The sequence below is a fragment of the Gossypium hirsutum genome, chromosome A02 (assembly GCF_007990345.1).
Source record: "Gossypium hirsutum isolate 1008001.06 chromosome A02, Gossypium_hirsutum_v2.1, whole genome shotgun sequence".
Lineage (NCBI taxonomy): Eukaryota > Viridiplantae > Streptophyta > Magnoliopsida > Malvales > Malvaceae > Gossypium > Gossypium hirsutum.
The window spans coordinates 11,278,060-11,298,961 of NC_053425.1; positions in this window are offsets into that span (position 1 = coordinate 11,278,060).

Here is a 20,902-nt window from a genome sequence, read left to right on the forward strand (position 1 = left end):
TCATTTAAATTATTATCTTTTAAATTTAATATCTATTCAGAATTATATTAGATATTAAGCCGGCAAAGGAAAAAAAGAAAAGGATAAATTACACCAACAGTCACTCAACTTTGGGGTAGCTGACAAAACAGTCACCTGGGTTTCATTTCAGTCACTCAACTTTGAAAAAATAACAAAACAATCACTAACGTTATTGAAAAGTGATAAATCAATCACTCATTAACGGGGTCGACTTGGATTTTGAAAAAAGAATGAAAACGGGAGTCGCCACCAATCCTTTTTTTGATGAGGTGTGATCGGGTCACCTCGAAAAGTGGTTGTTTTTAATAAACGATTTAATTTTTATTAAAACAACGATTTTGGTCTGCGAAATTCAGAAAAACGGGTTCGGGAGTCGGTTACGCACGAGGAAGGGTTAGCACCCTCGATACGCCCAAAATTGGTACCTAGTTGATTACTTAATGTCTTGGTGTCGAAAATTAAAAACTCGAAAAGAATTTAAAAATACGATCCTTCTTTATATTGCATTATTTAAAAAAATTACTTGGATAAATCAAAATGGAAAAATGCCTTCTTATCTCGAAGTAACAAGATGTCACATTCAGTAAGTTAGGACACGACACCTCGTATTTTCGAGAGTAAGCTTGCATATATTTTTTGTTTAAACCTCATTTATTTGAATTTTAAAAGGATATTCGGTTATTTAGAATCACGAGAAAAATCGAAGCCCAGTAAGTTAGGGCACAATTTCTCGAATTTTCTAAATAGAGAATATCGTCTTTATTTTCGAAATTTTATATGTTTGAAATTTAAAAGGATATTTTGTTATTTGGGTTTAATGAGAAAATCGAGACCCAGTAAGTTAGGGTACAATTTCTCAAATTTCCAAAATGCAAAATATTGCCTTATTAGAAAAAATTTCTTTTTGATGTACGGTGTTAATATGCATAGCAAAACAATAATGAATACGGTGGCATAAAAGCAACACGAGTAATAGCAACGAAAATAAGATAATAAAAGGGACCAATCAATAACATACAAAATGACAAATACATAGGCAAATAAAATCGAATCCTTCTTTCTAAATAATAATGAAAGTGTAAATAAATAAATAAATAAATAAATAACGAATAGATGTAAAACGTATATACATGAATGTACACAAAATTATGAAAATATGAAAAATCTACGTACGTATACATATTGTGAGATTGTTAAATATAAAAATATGTAAGTATGTATATACATGTATAGGTATATGAATTAAAATATGTAAATATATAAGTATATATATGCATGTAGAAAATATGAAATATAAAAAATGTGTATTCAAAATAAATAAAGAATATGTACATGCATATAAATTATATGATATAATAAGAAATATACATAACTACGTACGTGTATATAAATTATAAAAGAATATGTATGTGCATATATAATGACTTAAATCAAATAATACAAATAATAAGAAAGATATTAGGTAAATAATATATACATATATATATATATACAATATATAACTTAAAATAAATAATAGAGGAACTCCCCTTTTCTTTTAAAAAAATTAATTAAATGAACTAAAGGATGAAATTAAAATCAAACCAAAACCCGAGGGCCAAACTGTAAATAAATAAAACAGGTGACTAGGGGCTGAAATAAAATACGCTGAGGACATGAGGGACCGATTGTGCAATACTCCCCGTCCCATATACACATTGCTTTGCGCGGGACTGAATTGGAAAAGGGGCGAAATTCTATGGTCGAAATTAAAAGAAAGAAAAGGCTGCATTAAATGGCACTGCAAAATCGGAGGGACCAAAGACGCAAATTACCCATTAGGGCAAGCATGCGCTGGTCACTCTCCTTCAAACGACGCCGTTTTACTTAGTGCATTTAAGCAGAGTTTTCATTCTAGCCTCTGTTTCTTTTTTCTTTTTAGTTTCAAAACCTTTCCCCTCTTCTTCCAAACGTCCCACCCTTGGGTTCAGTGGCTTCCGGCGCGCCACCATCGCAGCCACAGAGACCGATGGCCGGCGATGGAGAAGAGACCTCTAACCTCGACTTTGGAACACCCCGAAGGCTAAGCCCTCAATCCCGAAAAAGAAAAAAAGAGAGAATAACCTCGGCGCCCTTTGGATCTGGCGACCGCGACGAGGGAGAACCCTTCGCGGGCACGATTACGGCGCTTCCCCGGTAAGTCCCCTCTTCCCCTTTTTATTTTCTTTTACTAAAAGTTTTTTTTAGAACAGATTTGTAAAAAAGAAAAAAAAATAAATGTAATAAAATAATTGAATGAATCGAAGAAACAAAAAAGGAGAAAACAACAACCTTTTTTCTTTTTTATTTCTAATCTCTGTTAGGCGTTTTTTTTACAAAGAAAATCGAAGCCGAACTAAAAATGGCTCTTGTTGTTTTTTATAGGCCATTACAAACTGTTTTTTATTGTTATTGATTGCTCTTTATTTCTTTGCCTTCATTTCTCTCTGCAAGTGGTCTGACACGCGTGGAGGGCCAACGGCGGCAGTGTCAGAGGCGTGCGCTGAAGGTGCCTGGTGGCTGGGGGTGGCAGACGAGGAGGCCACCCGAGGCATGCGGCTCCTAGGGTTTCTTTTACTCATTTCTGCTGAAAATGCTAATGTTGTTTGGGCTAGGTTTTTAATTTTTGGGCCCATTTGTGATTGGGTTATTATTTTTACTAGGCCAGCAAATTTGGGCTTCTACAGCTGCCCCTCTTTGCTCGTTTTCGTGTAACGAGAACAGAGCAAAGACTAAAAAGGACCAAATTTGTCTAGTCTCGCCGAGGCTTGGCTTATTTGGGTACTGCTCCGATCCACTGCGTCTTATTACTTCGATCCTCTTTACGGCATCTTTTGAGAGATATGACTTCAATCTACTCTGCTACGACTCCATGGGGATGAGATTTGTGTTTTTAGTCTGCTCCACTACTGCTTAGGGAGATAAGATCTGTGCTCTTCACTCTATTCCACTGTTGCTCAGGGAGATAGAACTACCAGCTTCAATGTACTCCACCGTAATCAGGGAGGTAAAATCCACCATCTTCGACTTGCTCCACTATTGCTTAGGGAGATAAGATCTGTAATCTTCACTCTATTCCACTGTTGCCAGGGAGATAGAACTACTGGCTTTAATGTACTCCACTGTAATCGGGGAGGTAAAATCCGCCATCTTCGACTTGTTTCACTATTGCTTAAGGAGATAAGATCTGTAATCTTTGATCTATTCCACTGTTGCCCAGAGAGATAGAACTACTGGCTTTAATGTACTCCATCGTAATCGGGGAGGTAAAATCCGCCATCTTCGACCTGCTCCACTATTGCTTAGGGAGATAAGATCTGGTTTCTTTCGTCTGCTCCACTACTGCTTAGGGAGATAAGACTTGATGTGATCTGCTCCCACTACTGCTTAGGGAGATAAGATCTGGTTTTCTTCACTCTATTCTACTGCCAAACATAGGGAGATAGAGTTATCGGCTTCAATGCACTCCACTGTAGTCAGGGAGGTAAAATCTGCCATCTTCGATCTGCTTCGCTGCCAAATACAGGAAGGCAAGATCTACAATCTTCAATCTATTCCACTGCCAAATACAGGGAGATAGAGTTATCGGCTTCAATGTACTCCTCTGTAGTCAGGGAGGTAAAATCTGCCATCTTCGATCTGCTTCGCTGCCAAATACAGAAAGACAAGATCTGCAATCTTTAATCTATTCCACTGCCAAATACAGGGAGATAGAGTTATCGGCTTCAATGTACTCCTCTGTAGTCAGGGAGGTAAAATCTGCCATCTTTGATCTGCTTCGCTGCCAAATACAGGAAGGCAAGATCTGCAATCTTCAATCTATTCCACTGCCAAATACATGGAGATAGAATTATCGGCTTCAATGTACTCCACTGTAGTCAGGGAGGTAAAATCTGCCATCTTCGATCTGCTTCGCTGCCAAATATAGGAAGGCAAGATCTGCAATCTTCAATCTATTCCACTGCCACCCAGGGAGATAGAGTTATTGGCTTCAATGTACTCCTCTGTAGTCAGGGAGGTAAAATCTGCCATCTTTGATCTGCTTCGCTGCCAAATACAGGAAGGCAAGATCTGCAATCTTCAATCTATTCCACTGCCAAATACAGGGAGATAGAGTTATCGGCTTCAATGTACTCCTCTGTAGTCAGGGAGGTAAAATCTACCATCTTTGATCTGCTTCGCTGCCAAATACAGGAAGGCAAGATCTGCAATCTTCAATCTATTCCACTGCCAAATACAGGGAGATAGAATTATCGGCTTCAATGTACTCCACTGTAGTCAGGGAGGTAAAATCTGCCATCTTCGATCTGCTTCGCTGCCAAATACAGTAAGGCAAGATCTGCAATCTTCAATCTATTCCACTGCCAACCAGGGAGATAGAGTTATTGGCTTCAGTGTACTCCTCTGTAGTCAGGGAGGTAAAATCTGCCATCTTTGATCTGCTTCGCTGCCAAATACAGGAAGGTAAGATCTGCAATCTTCAATCTATTCCATTGTCAACCAGGGAGATAGAGTTATTGGCTTCAATGTACTCCTCTGTAGTCAGGGAGGTAAAATCTGCCATCTTTGATCTGCTTCGCTGCCAAATACAGGAAGGCAAGATCTGCAATCTTCAAACTATTCCACTGCCAAATACAGGGAGATAGAGTTATCGGCTTCAATGTACTCCTCTGTAGTCAGGGAGGTAAAATCTACCATCTTCGATCTGCTTCGCTGCCAAATACAGGAAGGCAAGATCTGCAATCTTCAATCTATTCCACTGCCAAATACAGGGAGATAGAGTTATCGGCTTCAATGTACTCCACTATAGTCAGGGAGGTAAAATCTGCCATCTTCGATCTGCTTCGCTGCCAAATACAGGAAAGTAAGATCTGATATCTTCAACCAGCTCTGCTACAAACGAGAGAGGCAAGGTTTGTCTTCGATCTGCTTCGCTGTCAGTGCAGGAAGGCAAGACCTGCTATCTTCAACCAGCTCTACTACAAACGAGAGTGGCAAGGTTTGTCTTCGATCTGCTTCGCTGTCAATGCAGGAAGGCAAGATCTGCTATCTTCAACCAGCTCTACTACAAACGAGAGTGGCAAGGTTTGTCTTCGATCTGCTTCGCTGTCAATGCAGGAAGGCAAGATCTGATAACTTCAACCAGCTCTGCTACGACCGAGAGAGGCAAGGTTTATCTTCAATTTTTACTGATCTGTTCTCTAGGGAACATGACCTGTATAATGAACCTAATTATGCCTAATGATTAGGATGGCATGATCAAAATGAATCAAATGCTCCTAACTAGACATGCGTGAATGGTATTTGAATGAATGCAGAATGTCATGAAAATAATTTCTTAATGCTTAGGTTATCATCGCTCAAAAGCTTATTAAGGCTTTATCACTAACGTGTCGCAACGCCTTCTTGACCAACCGGCATTTCCAAAGAAACACGTAATCTGATTGCCCCCACTGTGAACATCGAAGTTCAACCCACTGGGACATAAAATTTGTACCATCAATCTCCCACTGTAACCCCAGGGTAGAAAGATATGGCTTTTGTCAATCTTCTCCTATCGCAATTCAAGGGTATAAGATTTAAATCCTTCTGGTCCCTTACATCATTCCCAAGGTGTCGTACCAAAGACTCATGCGCAAACGAGGGCTCTCCTTCCCGAGGTAACCTCTTCCTATTTCCTAAAGATCATCACTTTCTTGTTTATTCAAGCTTTGTCACCAACATGGCGTCTTGTCAATCAACGCATTTGACAACAAAAATCCAAAGAGAAAGTCTAAACTTAGACTATTCCTTCCCAAATTTCCAACCTTTAAATTTGGAGTGTTCTAAATAATTGTCCTGCTTCAGGCTCCTATATTATTTAGAAACTTTTCAGAGTAATATGCAAAACTTCCTTCGTGAAAGTTTTATTAGTCCATTAATCATTATTCCAATGCAACATGCTTGCAAAAGATCATAACGATAGATAAAATAGAATTGATTTGAGAGCATAGCTCAAAATGAATAAACTATCAAGGATAGCAAGAATAAAAGGGGAATTAATTGGGAACACGTATCTTGAAAAAGAATGAAGTATTCCAAGAAAAAAATAGTATGAGGACAAGATGCCCCAGATATCGTAGCTTGAACTTCTCTGTACCAACTCTTTGAAAGACCATGCTGTGTTTGACATGTGTTTAGGAGATCTACAAGACTTTGTCGATGCCCCAAGATGCTACCTACCCTTTCCTGTTGAATCAGGTATAGCAAGATCATTACATGCCCCGATTTGATCAAAATTTGAGCTGCTCTGATCGCCTCATGCCCCAATTTGATCCAAAATTTGAGTCGCCCTTTTTTTAGGGTTTTCAACTCAAGCCCCTTTGGTCTCAAGGCGCCCTTTGCGGGTTTTCACCTTGGCCTCTCCTTTTTTACTCATTTTTCTTTTCTTCTTTTTCATTAATTTTCTCTTTTTTTTTTAAGTGAAGTATTTGTTCCTTGAATCAAAATTCTCAAGATTAGGCAAGTTCTTGCCATCTATCTTGGTTAATACCTACACTCTCCCAGATAAAGCCTTCCACATAAGGTCCTTCTGGCTTGGCATCCACTTTCTTCTAAAGTCCCCTTTGTATGGGAAGGATCTTCTTTGATATCGGGTCCCCTTTGTGGAATTCTCTGGAGCAAACCTTGTTTTGGTGAACTCATACCATTTGCTTTTGGTACATTCGACCATGATAGATATTTTGAACATTCCTCTTCAACCAGGATTGGATCCAAAAACTCAAAGAGAAGGAAATCTTGACCTCAATAGGTGAAACCGCGATAAGCCCAAAAGAGGGCGTTGCCCTGAGAGAGTTTTTTTTGGCGATATGGTGTTAATCTTGAACAGACTGCAAACTTCTGATATTGTGCTCTTGTTCAAATTTAGTGCATTTTCAAATATGATCCTTTTCGACTTTTCAAGCTGACGTGATTTTTTTCAAAAAAATTACTGTCGACTTTGTGACATTGGCATATGAAGCAGCTTCTTCCCGTGAAGATAAACTGATGACCGCTAGACTCTTTTGACGAGATTGACCTAACAACCTTCATGCCCCACATAGGGGAAGTCATGGACTCCATTGATTTTTCGTAAGGTGGAATTTGTTTTTCACCTTGTTCTACCCTCCTCAATAAGTACGGAGATAGGCCACAATCTATGTCCTCTTCGAAGTCATGAGATTCCTCTAAACACATGTCTCACTCAAAAGGAGGTTCTGAGTTTGTAGCAGTGTCATTCATGTCGTTGATATTCAGGGACCCGTTATAGGTGAAAAGAATATACAAAGAATGTACGAATTTAAGAATAATTATCTGTACAGTATGATTATGAATGGATGAATGATTTGGAAGAAAGAATGAAAGATTAAAAATAATTATTCATAAAGAATGAAAGAATATTAGCTCAAAAATGATCGCAAAGATGCATTTCATTAAAATAACGACGTTCAGACATGAGCCTATTTCACAAAAAGAGTTCATATTGCTTCAGGCTAAAAGCAACAAGTTTATTCTGAATATTACTCTAAGTAGGTTCTAAATACTACAGAGACTTCTTTTACAGTCTGATTTATTTAGAACACTTCCAAGTTTATAAGGGTCGATATCTAACAAAGTCCCTTCTTCAATTGTGTCTTCATGCATGTCATTGATGTGAACACTTCCCAACATCTCTTCATACATCGCATTCACCTTATTGTCAATCATGATTGGGTAGCAGATTTTCTACCGTAGATGAGTCACCCAACTTGACAATACCCATGTTGATGAGTTTTTCAACTAGTTTCTTGAAGGTGATGCAATTCTCTATTGAGTGCCCCGTAATTCCTGCGTGGTAGTCACAGTGTGTGTTCGCATTATACCACTTTGGATATGGAGGTTGTGGGGGTTTTGAGTAGGAAGGGGAAACAACATGCGCATCGAATAAATTTTGATACAACTCTTGATATGACATTGGAATTGTTGTGAACTGGAGGTTCTCAGTACCTGGTTTCACTCCAGGTTCTTGTCTCAATGAGCCTTGTTGGTTAGCGACCATTTTTCTTGGCTGATTCACCGTAATTGGTTTTGAATAACCCTTGCTATATGTACTCGTGTTGTTCACCTCATTGTCTTTGTGCTTTGGGGTTGATCTCTTGATGCCTTCTTCCGCATCTATCTTCCCACTTCTTATTGCATTTTCAATCATTTCACCAGACATCACTACATCTGAGAAGCTCATGGTAGCACTTCCTAACATGTGGTTAATGAACGGTGCTTTCAGAGTGTTGATGAAAAGCATCGTGGTTTCTTTCTCTAAAAGAGGTGGCTGGACCTGTGTCGCAACCTCTCTCCATCTTTGGGCATATTGCCTAAAGCTCTCACTATGCATCTTTTCCATGTTCTGCAATGTGATTCTATCGGGTGTCATATCTGTCACATGGTTGTACTGCTTTATGAAAGCCTGTGCTAAGTCCTTCCATGAATGGATGTTGACGCGGCTTAACTGGTTGTACCACTTAGCTGCAGACCCGATCAGACTGTCCTGGAAGTAGTGGATCAACAGTTGATCATTATTGATGTATCCCGTCATTCTTCGACAGAACATAGTTATATGAGCTTCAGGACAACTAGTCCCATTGTACTTTTCAAACTCCGGCATTTTGAATTTGGGAGGGAGTACTAGATCAGGTACCAAACTCAAGTCCTTGGCGTCGACTCCACAATGGTAGTCGGTGTTCTCCATGGCTCTAAATTTCTCCTCTAGCCATCTACATCGGTCCTCAAGTTGTTTTGACAAGTCCGTTTTCGCTTTCTCCATCTCTGCCATGTTATCGAGATCAGGAAACACGGGGTTGGTAGGATTATCACCGGGATTAGAACCCGAGCCTATTGGAAAGTTCATCGATGCCGGGGCACCGACCTGGTATTGGGATCTAATGGTAATAGGTGCCCTCTGCGGGTACACCTCTGGTTGCGCTTGGATGTTAGTTGGGGTGAAACCTGGAGGATAGGCAGGGTCATCGTGATCATCCCCAACATCAACTAAAGGGCCTTTTCCTTTGTCATTCCTTCCAGTCAATAACTGCTTTAATTGGTTCATCACAGTGTTCTGGGATTCTAACATGTCTTGCTGGATTTTTTCCAGTCGTTCTTGCATCTCTCGTTGCAACTGTTCCAATCTTTCCAACCTTTGATCCATTGCTTTCGTTTGGCGACGAGTACCGTAGTGATATTTGATTAGATTTTTGGTGGTTTCCAGGGTAGCTGAAATAATTTTACCTAGTTAGGGTCACTTCGTGAAAGTCTAATGCATATGATGCAATGTAATGCAAATGCATGAAATGAATGCCAAAAGAAACGTTGATTCTTGGTTCAATTCTATTAGAACAACTGGAATAGAAAACAAATCTATTTACATAAAGCAGATATATATACGGCTTTGCCGTCATAGGCGGGGACATTCGATCCTCTTCGTCATTCGAGCGTTAAGATAAATCTCCCGAACTCTTCAAAAGGGACATCCATTCTATCTCTTTTTTTCTTCATCTGGGCCGCGACTCGTTACTCACTCATCCTTGTGATGCTCGTTGGCTTCTCTTTAAAAAATTTAGCGGTTCTCGAATAATCTTTGTCATCTTGAGTCTTCAGGCAACGAGGCAAAGTCGTATAGTCCTCTACTGAACTATCATCCTTCTTTGGTTATATCTTCTCGGACCGTATTAGGACAACCGTATCGTCATCCACTTTATCAAGAAACCCATTTTCTTATGACAAGCTCTCTATTTAGCAATTGAACGTGAATCAACACCTCTTTTTATGATGAAAATGCAATGCAATCATAACAAAAAGAAAACATGTTAGTACAAAGCAAAAGCAAGCAAGAATAAATAGAACACCTATTTGGGTGAATACTAGGGGTTCGAAGTGGTTCTACCTAGGGTGGGCTCCTAAGGTTCACTACATGGGGTTTGGTTCTAAAGTAAGGGTACCTGAACCAGCAGATTCCTCGATCCTCACCCATTATAGGCTCATATGGACCGAGTTCAGTTCAGGGGAATACATTTCCCTATGGCCATGCGGAGATGAAAATCTCACGAAGACATAGGTACGGATGTATCCCGGAAGCGATTCACTATCCCATGCGAAGGTGAAAACCTCACGAAGGCGTAGTTTCTCACTCCCACTTAAAAGGGTATGACCAGCGGACATGCAATGCAATGTGCAGAGGTATAAAATAAAATACAGAACACGATAAAAAAATATAACTCAAAACAAAAGAGATGCAATGAGAGGATCGTAAATTTAAATCGAATTTTCCACTTTCAACAAAAAGACAAGAAATAATCAACACGTGGCTTGACTCTCTTATTGTCCCCAGCGGAGTCGCCAAGCTGTTGACACCATTTTTTTTGATGAAAACGGGGTCGACTTGGATTTTGAAAAAAGAATGAAAACGGGAGTCGCCACCAATCCTTTTTTTGATGAGGTGTGATCGGGTCACCTCGAAAAGTGGTTGTTTTTAATAAACGATTTAATTTTTATTAAAACAACGATTTTGGTCTGCGAAATTCAGAAAAACGGGTTCGGGAGTCGGTTACGCACGAGGAAGGGTTAGCACCCTCGATACGCCCAAAATTGGTACCTAGTTGATTACTTAATGTCTTGGTGTCGAAAATTAAAAACTCGAAAAGAATTTAAAAATACGATCCTTCTTTATATTGCATTATTTAAAAAAATTACTTGGATAAATCAAAATGGAAAAATGCCTTCTTATCTCGAAGTAACAAGATGTCACATTCAGTAAGTTAGGACACGACACCTCGTATTTTCGAGAGTAAGCTTGCATATATTTTTTGTTTAAACCTCATTTATTTGAATTTTAAAAGGATATTCGGTTATTTAGAATCACGAGAAAAATCGAAGCCCAGTAAGTTAGGGCACAATTTCTCGAATTTTCTAAATACGGAATATCGTCTTTATTTTCGAAATTTTATATGTTTGAAATTTAAAAGGATATTTTGTTATTTGGGTTTAATGAGAAAATCGAGACCCAGTAAGTTAGGGTACAATTTCTCAAATTTCCAAAATGCAAAATATTACCTTATTAGAAAAGATTTCTTTTGATGTACGGTGTTAATATGCATAGCAAAACAATAATGAATACGGTGGCATAAAAGCAACACGAGTAATAGCAACGAAAATAAGATAATAAAAGGGACCAATCAATAACATACAAAATGACAAATACATAGGCAAATAAAATCGAATCCTTCTTTCTAAATAATAATGAAAGTGTAAATAAATAAATAAATAAATAACGAATAGATGTAAAACGTATCTACATGAATGTACACAAAATTATGAAAATATGAAAAATCTACGTACGTATACATATTGTGAGATTGTTAAATATAAAAATATATGTAAGTATGTATATACATGTATAGGTATATGAATTAAAATATGTAAATATATAAGTATATATATGCATGTAGAAAATATGAAATATAAAAAATGTGTATTCAAAATAAATAAAGAATATGTACATGCATATAAATTATATGATATAATAAGAAATATACATAACTACGTACGTGTATATAAATTATAAAAGAATATGTATGTGCATATATAATGACTTAAATCAAATAATACAAATAATAAGAAAGATATTAGGTAAATAATATATATACATATATATATACAATATATAACTTAAAATAAATAATAGAGGAACTCCCCTTTTCTTTTAAAAAAATTAATTAAATGAACTAAAGGATGAAATTAAAATCAAACCAAAACCCGAGGGCCAAACTGTAAATAAATAAAACAGGTGACTAGGGGGTTGAAATAAAATACGCTGAGGACATGGGGGACCGATTGTGCAATACTCCCCGTCCCATATACACATTGCTTTGCGCGGGACCGAATTGGAAAAGGGGCGAAATTCTATGGTCGAAATTAAAAGAAAGAAAAGGCTGCATTAAATGGCGCTGCAAAATCGGAGGGACCAAAGACGCAAATTACCCATTAGGGCAAGAATGCGCTGGTCACTCTCCTTCAAACGACGCCGTTTTACTTAGTGCATTTAAGCAGAGTTTTCATTCTAGCCTCTGTTTCTTTTTTCTTTTTTAGTTTCAAAACCTTTCCCCTCTTCTTCCAAACGTCCCACCCTTGGGTTCAGTGGCCTCCGGCGCGCCACCATCGCGGCCACAGAGACCGATGGCCAGCGATGGAGAAGAGACCTCTAACCTCGACTTTGGAACACCCCCGAAGGCTAAGCCCTCAATCCCGAAAAAGAAAAAAAGAGAGAATAACCTCGGCGCCCTTTGGATCTGGCGGCCGCGACGAGGGAGAACCCTTCGCGGGCACGATTACGGCGCTTCCCCGGTAAGTCCCCTCTTCCCCTTTTTTATTTTCTTTTACTAAAAGTTTTTTTAGAACAGATTTGTAAAAAAGAAAAAAAAATAAATGTAATAAAATAATTGAATGAATCGAAGAAACAAAAAAGGAGAAAACAACAACCTTTTTTTCTTTTTTATTTCTAATCTCTGTTAGGCGTTTTTTTTACAAAGAAAATCAAAGGCGAACTAAAAATGGCTCTTGTTGTTTTTTATAGGCCATTACAAACTGTTTTTTTATTGTTATTGATTGCTCTTTATTTCTTTGCCTTCATTTCTCTCTGCAGGTGGTCTGACACGCGTGGAGGGCCAACGGCGGCAGTGTCAGAGGCGTGCGCTGAAGGTGCCTGGTGGCTGGGGGTGGCAGACGAGGAGGCCACCCGAGGCATGCGGCTCCTAGGGTTTCTTTTACTCATTTCTGCTGAAAATGCTAATGTTGTTTGGGCTAGGTTTTTAATTTTTGGGCCCATTTGTGATTGGGTTATTATTTTTACTAGGCCAGCAAATTTGGGCTTCTACAATATATATATAAATCTTCAAGTCGGATATTAAATATACTCAAATTTATTTTTTAAGCTACTCTAATATTAATAATGTCAATTAAATTAATACTTAATTAATTTCTTCAATTAAAATTAATAAAAATAAAACTCAACCAAACAATCAAAATATTTTTTTAATATTAAGACTAATTACCTAAATTGAGATAAATTTTTTAAAAAATTGCTTAGGTAAGAGTCAAATAATTTTCAATAGTTACCCGGTCGTAATAGTCTATTGTGTTTTTGGATTTTGTCTTATTTCTTAAATGAATTGGTAAGTGAAAAAAAAAAGACAAACCTTTTTTAATGTATTCAAATAAGAGCATTTTAAGTACATAACCCTATTTTATGGTATAAAATTAGGTGGATATTACATGTTTAGAATAGAATAGATAACAACTTAGTCGGATATTATTTGAAAAGAAAAAAAAATAAGAACATTATTTGGAACCTAATATATAATATTTAAATTTTTTTTTAAGCACATTTTGAAAGTTTTTTTTTCTAAGGCATCTTTTATGTCCGTTTTATGATCTATAAAGACTAATTCTTTTAGAGGATTTGAGGTTGCTTTTCCAAAATTAAAAATTTAATGTGAGTGTCACACCCAAAATATAGGGAGTTAATCGAAATAATGAATAAAGAAATGACATCGGCTAAATGGTTGAATAGTGGGTGCACTCACTAAAGGAGTCACCATTACATAGGTAGCTAATCTAAAACCAGTCTTGATAACTCGTAAGTTTTCATTTCAGTGACTAATGTAATCTTTCGAATAGAGGTCTAACGCCTAAGCAAGGTTGAGGAGCTTACAATAAGTATATAAACCAATATTAAATATGATTTTAAAAAAAAGATCTTATAGGAAATTCATAAAAAAATATTTAAAAAATCAAAATTAATTAGAATTATGTATATTTTGATTTTATTTAGATAATACTTTTATTCAATTTTTAATTTATAAAAAATGGAATTATTTAGATTGAAGTATTATTTTTGATAGTTTAAAAAAGTACCTTTTTATAGACCGATCATAAATCTTAAAATATGTAGTCTTTTAATTCAAATAAATAGCAACTGATAGACCTAGCCCACTTGTGATGCATGCTCATACGAAATGTTGATTACCAACTATTTGTATGTCATAGAAACAAACAAGCAATACATAAATTAAGGAACAAAATTGAGGCTGTTAATTGATATTGGAAATTTAGGATTTATTTTTATAACAAAGCTGTTGTGGAGTCTCAAGGTGACAATCACATACATTTGCCCAATCCATTTGTCAATTGGACACACCAAACCTTTTAGTATTTTAATTCAGTGTTTGATTGTTATTGTATTATTATTACTATTATTATTATTTTGGTAAAGTTGTATTATCAATATCGTCCTCGACGAGTTTAAGAATTGATTAATTATCAACACTACTAATTAAACAATTATCTTAGTTTTAATTAAAGGCTTCATATATACCTTAGAAACCTAAGTTTAATATTTTTTTAATGTAATATTTATGTCCTTTTCTATTTAATGTGGTATATGTATTTAACAAAAGTCGTATATTTTGATATCTGAACGTAATAATGTTAACTTTTTAGTATTAAATTTGGAGTTTATAATTGATTTGATGAAAATTCATAATTAACTAATAATATTAGCAATTATCTTTCATCTAATCAATTCCAAAATCTGAATTGAATTGTATCCATCATACTGTATTTGATAAATTAAATGCAAAATTAAAGAAACTCATAATTAACACATTTATGCTATTAACAAAACCATGAAAGATTCAAGACTAAGAATATTAGCAATTAACTTACATCAAATCAACCATAAAACTTAAATTAAACATTAAAAAGTTAACACAATTACATTTGAGTACTGAAATATATAATTTTTGTCAAATGCATGTATAACATTAGATTAAAATAATACAGATATCATATTAAAAAAAAAGTGTCAAACATAAGTACCAAATGATATATTAATCTTAATTAACTGATTTTTTTCTTAATAATTAGAATTAAAATAAAATTATCAAGAATTGAATCCAAATTTTTATGCCAGCACAACACAATAAAATTATCCCTAAATAAGAGGTTGTTGGGTATTTAAATAATGATTTGATAATTATTTAAGTAGAGATTTAGTTTTACTGGTGAAGGATACATCTGTTCTTAATAAGGTTTGAACTAAAATGAATATATTTATTATAATAATATTATGTTAGTGTAATTTATATTTTTGTAAGTTTGATTAACCTTCGTATCAATATTTTTAAACTTATTAATAAATATAGTTTAATAAAATGTATTTTTAAATAATTTTTTTATTCCGTTAACTAAACAATAAAATTTTTCTTTTCAATAAAATATAAAATAATGTAACATATTTATAATATACTAAATAATTTTACATTCTACTAATTTTATTATCGAAAATACTCTTACATGTGTGAACCAAAAGTTACTCATACCAAAGTACCTCTTGAACTTAGATAAATACCTAAAATTTTGCTGACAAACACATGGACCAATTTGACTAACGTTATTAGTCCAAGATGAAAGTGGCAACTAATGTTCAATAAGAAGGCAAAACGTGGTAAAAACATTAACTTAATATTTTCATATAATTATTAAGTGAAATAATTGAATATTAAAAAAATAAAATTTAAAAATTCCAATATATATGTATGTCTGTAATCAACACTAGCCGCTGCTGGATCCCTCCAGGTTGTCTCCATTTGAGTTCTAAACCAACTTGGTGATGGGAGGATCACCATTAATAACCTGTTTAAAACTTCTCTTTTCTCACCCACTTAAAGACAATATAAGAGTAGGTGAACTCAATCAAACAAATAGAATGGTAAATTGATGTTGAAAACAGAATTAATGAATGAAAGATAAAAAAAGATGGTGGCAATTCCCCTAAAGTCAAGAAAGACGTGCTAACGTGAGTTGAGAGAAAAAGCCCAACTCTATTAAAAAAACTCATAATTTATTTTCTGAAATTATAAAAATATTCTTAGAATTGTAATAATGAAACAAATTTTATTTTTTTAAAGTTCACAAAATTCTAGATATTAGAAAAAAAAAGAAACCCAAAATTTTCTTTTGGGATGAATTACCCATAAATACAATTTTTTTAGATAATTATCAGATTAGGTCAGTTTTTCCAAAATTGATCAAATTAGGTCAAAAATACGGAAACGCATCCAGTTAGACGTATTTTCAGCGGACTGGCAAGAAAACGCTTCCAACTGGTCGCATTTTCATTCTCTCTCCACGGGCTAGGGTTCTTTTATCATTTTAGTTCTTTTAATTGTTTTAGGTTAGGGTTTAGATTTTGTTAAGGTTTTAGGGTTTATGAAATTAGGGGTGACCATTAGATTGTATCAAATGAAATTTTTTTAGTTAACTAAGTTGACGAGTCCTATTTTATCATCCTAACTTAATTTGAAATTTTCTCAAATCGAGTCGAGTGGGATGAAATTAGAATTGAATCTAATCGAATATATTTGTTCGAGTTAAATTAAAAAAATGACTTTAGGTCCTTGTAGCCATTACCACCCACCGTAATCAATTTTTTTTATGAATTTTCATCTCCTTATAATTTATTTATTAATCTTTTATATACGGGTTAGCTTCTTTGCTTACTTACTTGTTTCAATTATCTTCTAATATTTTTCGCGATATATTTTGAAATAAAAAATATATTAAATGTAAAAAATGTGATTTTTTTAACAACAGTTATTTTACAGATAAAATGCGAAATTGATAGTAATAGAAAATTTTAACACGAATATTTTATGGCATCATCAATAATTCAATTTTAATACAAATTGATAAAGATCCGACATTACTAAACAATTTAATAATATAAGTAGTAGAAAATGTGAAATTTAATTCGATAATGTAAATAGTACACATAAATTCGAAAAAAAAAAGTTTTGGGGGTTTGGGAGGAAGTAAAAGTTTTAGAGAAAAGCAAAAGAAAAAAGTTTTTTTTTGGGGGGGGGAAGCAAAAAGAAAAATGTTTTAAGGGTCTAAAGGGAAGTAAATTTTTAGAGGGATAAGTAAAACTTTTGAGGGTTTGGGGGGGAGTAAAAGGGTTTGAGGGGGGTTGGGGGAAGGAAAGTAAAAGGATTTGATATTTGATTTATTCGGATTATTTGAGTTATTCAAATTCGAAATTTTAACTCGATTTGAACTTGAAATTTAAAAAAAAATTGAGTTGATTTGGTTAACTTGATTAATTCAATTCGAATAATTTAAAATTCAAATTTTTTTCGAGTCAAATCGAATTTTGCCCACCCCTTTATGAAATAATGTTTTAGGGTTTTTTTATTTACTTTTTAACTTTTTTTATATATTCTTTAGAAATGTTTTATATTTTTTTAAGTTATAAAATTAATATTATTTTTAAAAATTTGAAATTATTTAGAGCCCAATTTGGTATAAATTTAAAACATGACAAGTACCAAAAAGGTATTTACAACAATTGTATTTACGCCAATTGTATATTCAAATTATTCAAATTGTAAAATTTAATTTGATTCAAAATCGAAACTCGAACTACTTGATTCAATTAACTTGTAGCTCGTATTTTTTTTCGAATGGAATCAAGTTTTGATCACCCATAGTTTACGGCAAGAGGAGGCCAATCTAAAATTTTCAAAAAATATTATCCTGAGAATCTTGGGATATCTGATGGGTGAATGGGTAATTTGTAGGAGTTGAAATTGGTAGTGGGAAAACGTTCCACATAGGGCGCATTTTTAGTGCAATGTCAAAAAAATGAACTGAAAGCACACTCAATTGGATGTGTTCCATCCTTTCTTCTAGACTTTCAAGCAATGTCAACAAACTTTCTGGTATTGTAAGACATTGGTACAAATCAATGACATCTTTATGTCCAGGGGATATATGCATTGATCTCGCCATTGCCTTTGCAAAAACACCGTCTGAAAAAGCGGACGATTGGGATTTCTTCCTGTCTAGGTTGAGGAAGTATGTTGTCCACCAACACAATATATGCGTCATCTCCGACAGGGGACCTAGACTACTGGTCGCAATTGGATGACATGGAAGCCTTTGGGACTGCGCACTCCATAGATATTGTTTAAGACATGTTGCGGTGAACTACTACGAACAGCTCGAATCTAAAGCTCAACACGTACAAGTGATTATCATGGGTATGTATTCACCACTATTTCAATTGCCTGGTATTTAACCGGTCAACAGATGTTAGGGATAATGGATAAACTATTCACTTTCCTCGGTAAAGTACAAGCTCGTCAAACATCATTTCCATGAAATATTGAAAAACTTGCCGGCCATTAACAGTGTTGATGCAAGTTACCTCTCTAATATACCATTCGGCTAGTAGACAAAATTGTATTACAGAGGTCTACGATATGGGCACATGACGACAAACTTGGCAGAATGAATCAATTCCATATTGAAGAGGACATGTCATTTTTCGATAACCTCGGTTGTGAAATAAACATATTTCTATTTAGCAACACTATTACCAAAAAAGAGCGGAAAAATATGTTGGACAGATTAAGCATGGGTACATTTGGTGTGAAGACATTATGAAAGAAATTAGAGAGGCTACAACACGAGCTAAATATATGCATTCAAAGTGTCACTTACGCCATACTAACCAAGGGATGGTGTGACCATCGGTGCTTGTTTTTGTGTTGGCGCAGATGATGGACCAGCCTCAACAACTACTCCAGACCTTGGATTCCTAGGTGCCTCTCGTATGACATTGCCTCGCCTCTTTCGCTAGTAGATATGGCTTGTAATGATGTCTAAACCATGACATGTACTCCGAATCGCAGGCTAATTCTCGAGCGATAATGGGTTCATGTGTCTGTAAAAAGTCATACCTATAGTTCCAAATGTTGATATTTTCGAGTCAAATTCAACCCTATTTCATCAGTTTTCCTCCGTAAGTCGATATGGTGCAGATATTCTATTTTTTATGGTACTGGTGGAATCGTTTTCCTAAACCTAAGCTGCCACATAAGTCTATCTAATTTGTGCATCTATACTGTAGCAGACACTACTAATGGCCTTCACGTGCCAGATCTTAAGATTAACCAAGAATTCAGATAGGATGCATGCTTGAATTCTTGGATCGGAGTATGGCGTCCATTCAAAGTATATTAAAATAATAATTTTAATTATATATTTACTATTAATTTTTAAATCGATTACGTTAATATTATATAATTGAAATTTTAAAAATACATGCCTCTGCTTCTAATCGTGGATCTAACAAAAGTCGTATATCTTAAAGCTCCTCCAGTAGTTCCACATATCTCGACCCATGGTTCCACCTATTGAAATAATATGTTAACACAATAATTTAAATTTTAAATAATTTTATTATGATAAATATATTATCTAATGAATTTTACCTTGTTATGAGTGCGAATGTATAAAGTTAGTCCGCTTGAGGACGTAAAAATGGTAGCCAGTACCACACCCATGATTGCAGTAGTAGCATCCGACCACTGATGGTTTCTTCGCCTCACACATCTCCCGGTACAACGTCACCAACACAGTTGGCCCCCAACTGAGTTCGCCTACTTCTCTAAAGTTCACGAGTTTTAGCAGCCACTTTAAATGGATAAAATTTTGTGATTTGTCAGGTATTAAGGATGTACGCCCTAACGTGTTATTCTCTTTCAACTTCACTCGATTCTGCATTGAGTCTAACAAAATTTCTTTTCAACCAATTCATATCTATCTGGGTTCCATCAATCGTGTCTGAAACACTGTCTAAAAGTTGCTGGCATACATCTCTCCAATCGATTGCGAAAACTGACCCAGTCACTATCACCCCATTCACGGTAACCCGAGCTGTAACTACACGTCCTTGAATGTAATAATACACTCGCCGCATGGAAGATCAAATGTATGCGTCTCAAGTCTCCATCTTTCCACCAACACGCTTTCAATTGTGGGGTCCAATTTACACCCCATACCCATATGGGCCATGTGCAAAAACCCCGTATCTCTCAAGTATGGCTCGATTAAAGATGATGGAGGATCAGATAGATTACGAATATATGTCTCCAAAATTCGTTCTCCCGACTATATATAAAAAAACATACAAAATATCAAATTTTTGTATAGTAACAAAATATTTAAATTAAGTTAGATTAAATATAATAAAAACCTTATTATCATGTGCAATTGATCAACTGAAATGTGCTTGTCATTCAAACGAATTAGAGATTTTGTCATTACTAATTTCAATAAATACGAAATAAATTGTAATACAAAATTATTTAAAAAAACTTAATAAAATTTGAATAAAAAATAGAGTTGAGAGAAGAAAAAAAAATGAGTGATAATTAAGAGGGAATTGAGAGAAATTTAGAAGAGATTAGAGAGAGAATTGAGAATGTAAGAGAGAGTTGAGTTGAGATTGAATTGAAAAACAATGGAATTAGGTGTTGAAATAGGGGGGAAAAAAGGACGTCAAGGGGGGGGGCGTTTTAAAATCCCGTTGAAATAGCCGTTGGGTGGGGATTGTTGGAAATTCATCGATGGAGGTTGGGGTAGCCATTACGGAAAACACATTCAATTGGAAGCATTTTCTTGCCAATCTGCTGAAAAGACGTTTTTGTATTATTAGCCTAATTTAGTAAATTTTGGAAAAATTGACCTAATTCAATAATTATCCAAAAAAAACTGTATTTATGTGTAATTCACCCAAAGAATTGAGCTTTTTCTAATTAATAAATTTTAAATCATAAAAAAAGCAAAAATTATTAAGGATTATAAAGTTTCAGAAAATTAAAGAAGCAATTTTTTAAATATAAAAACTAAAAAAAATATTTAAAATAGTGGGATATTCATATAACCTAAGATAAAGCTTATCTTTATTCAATAG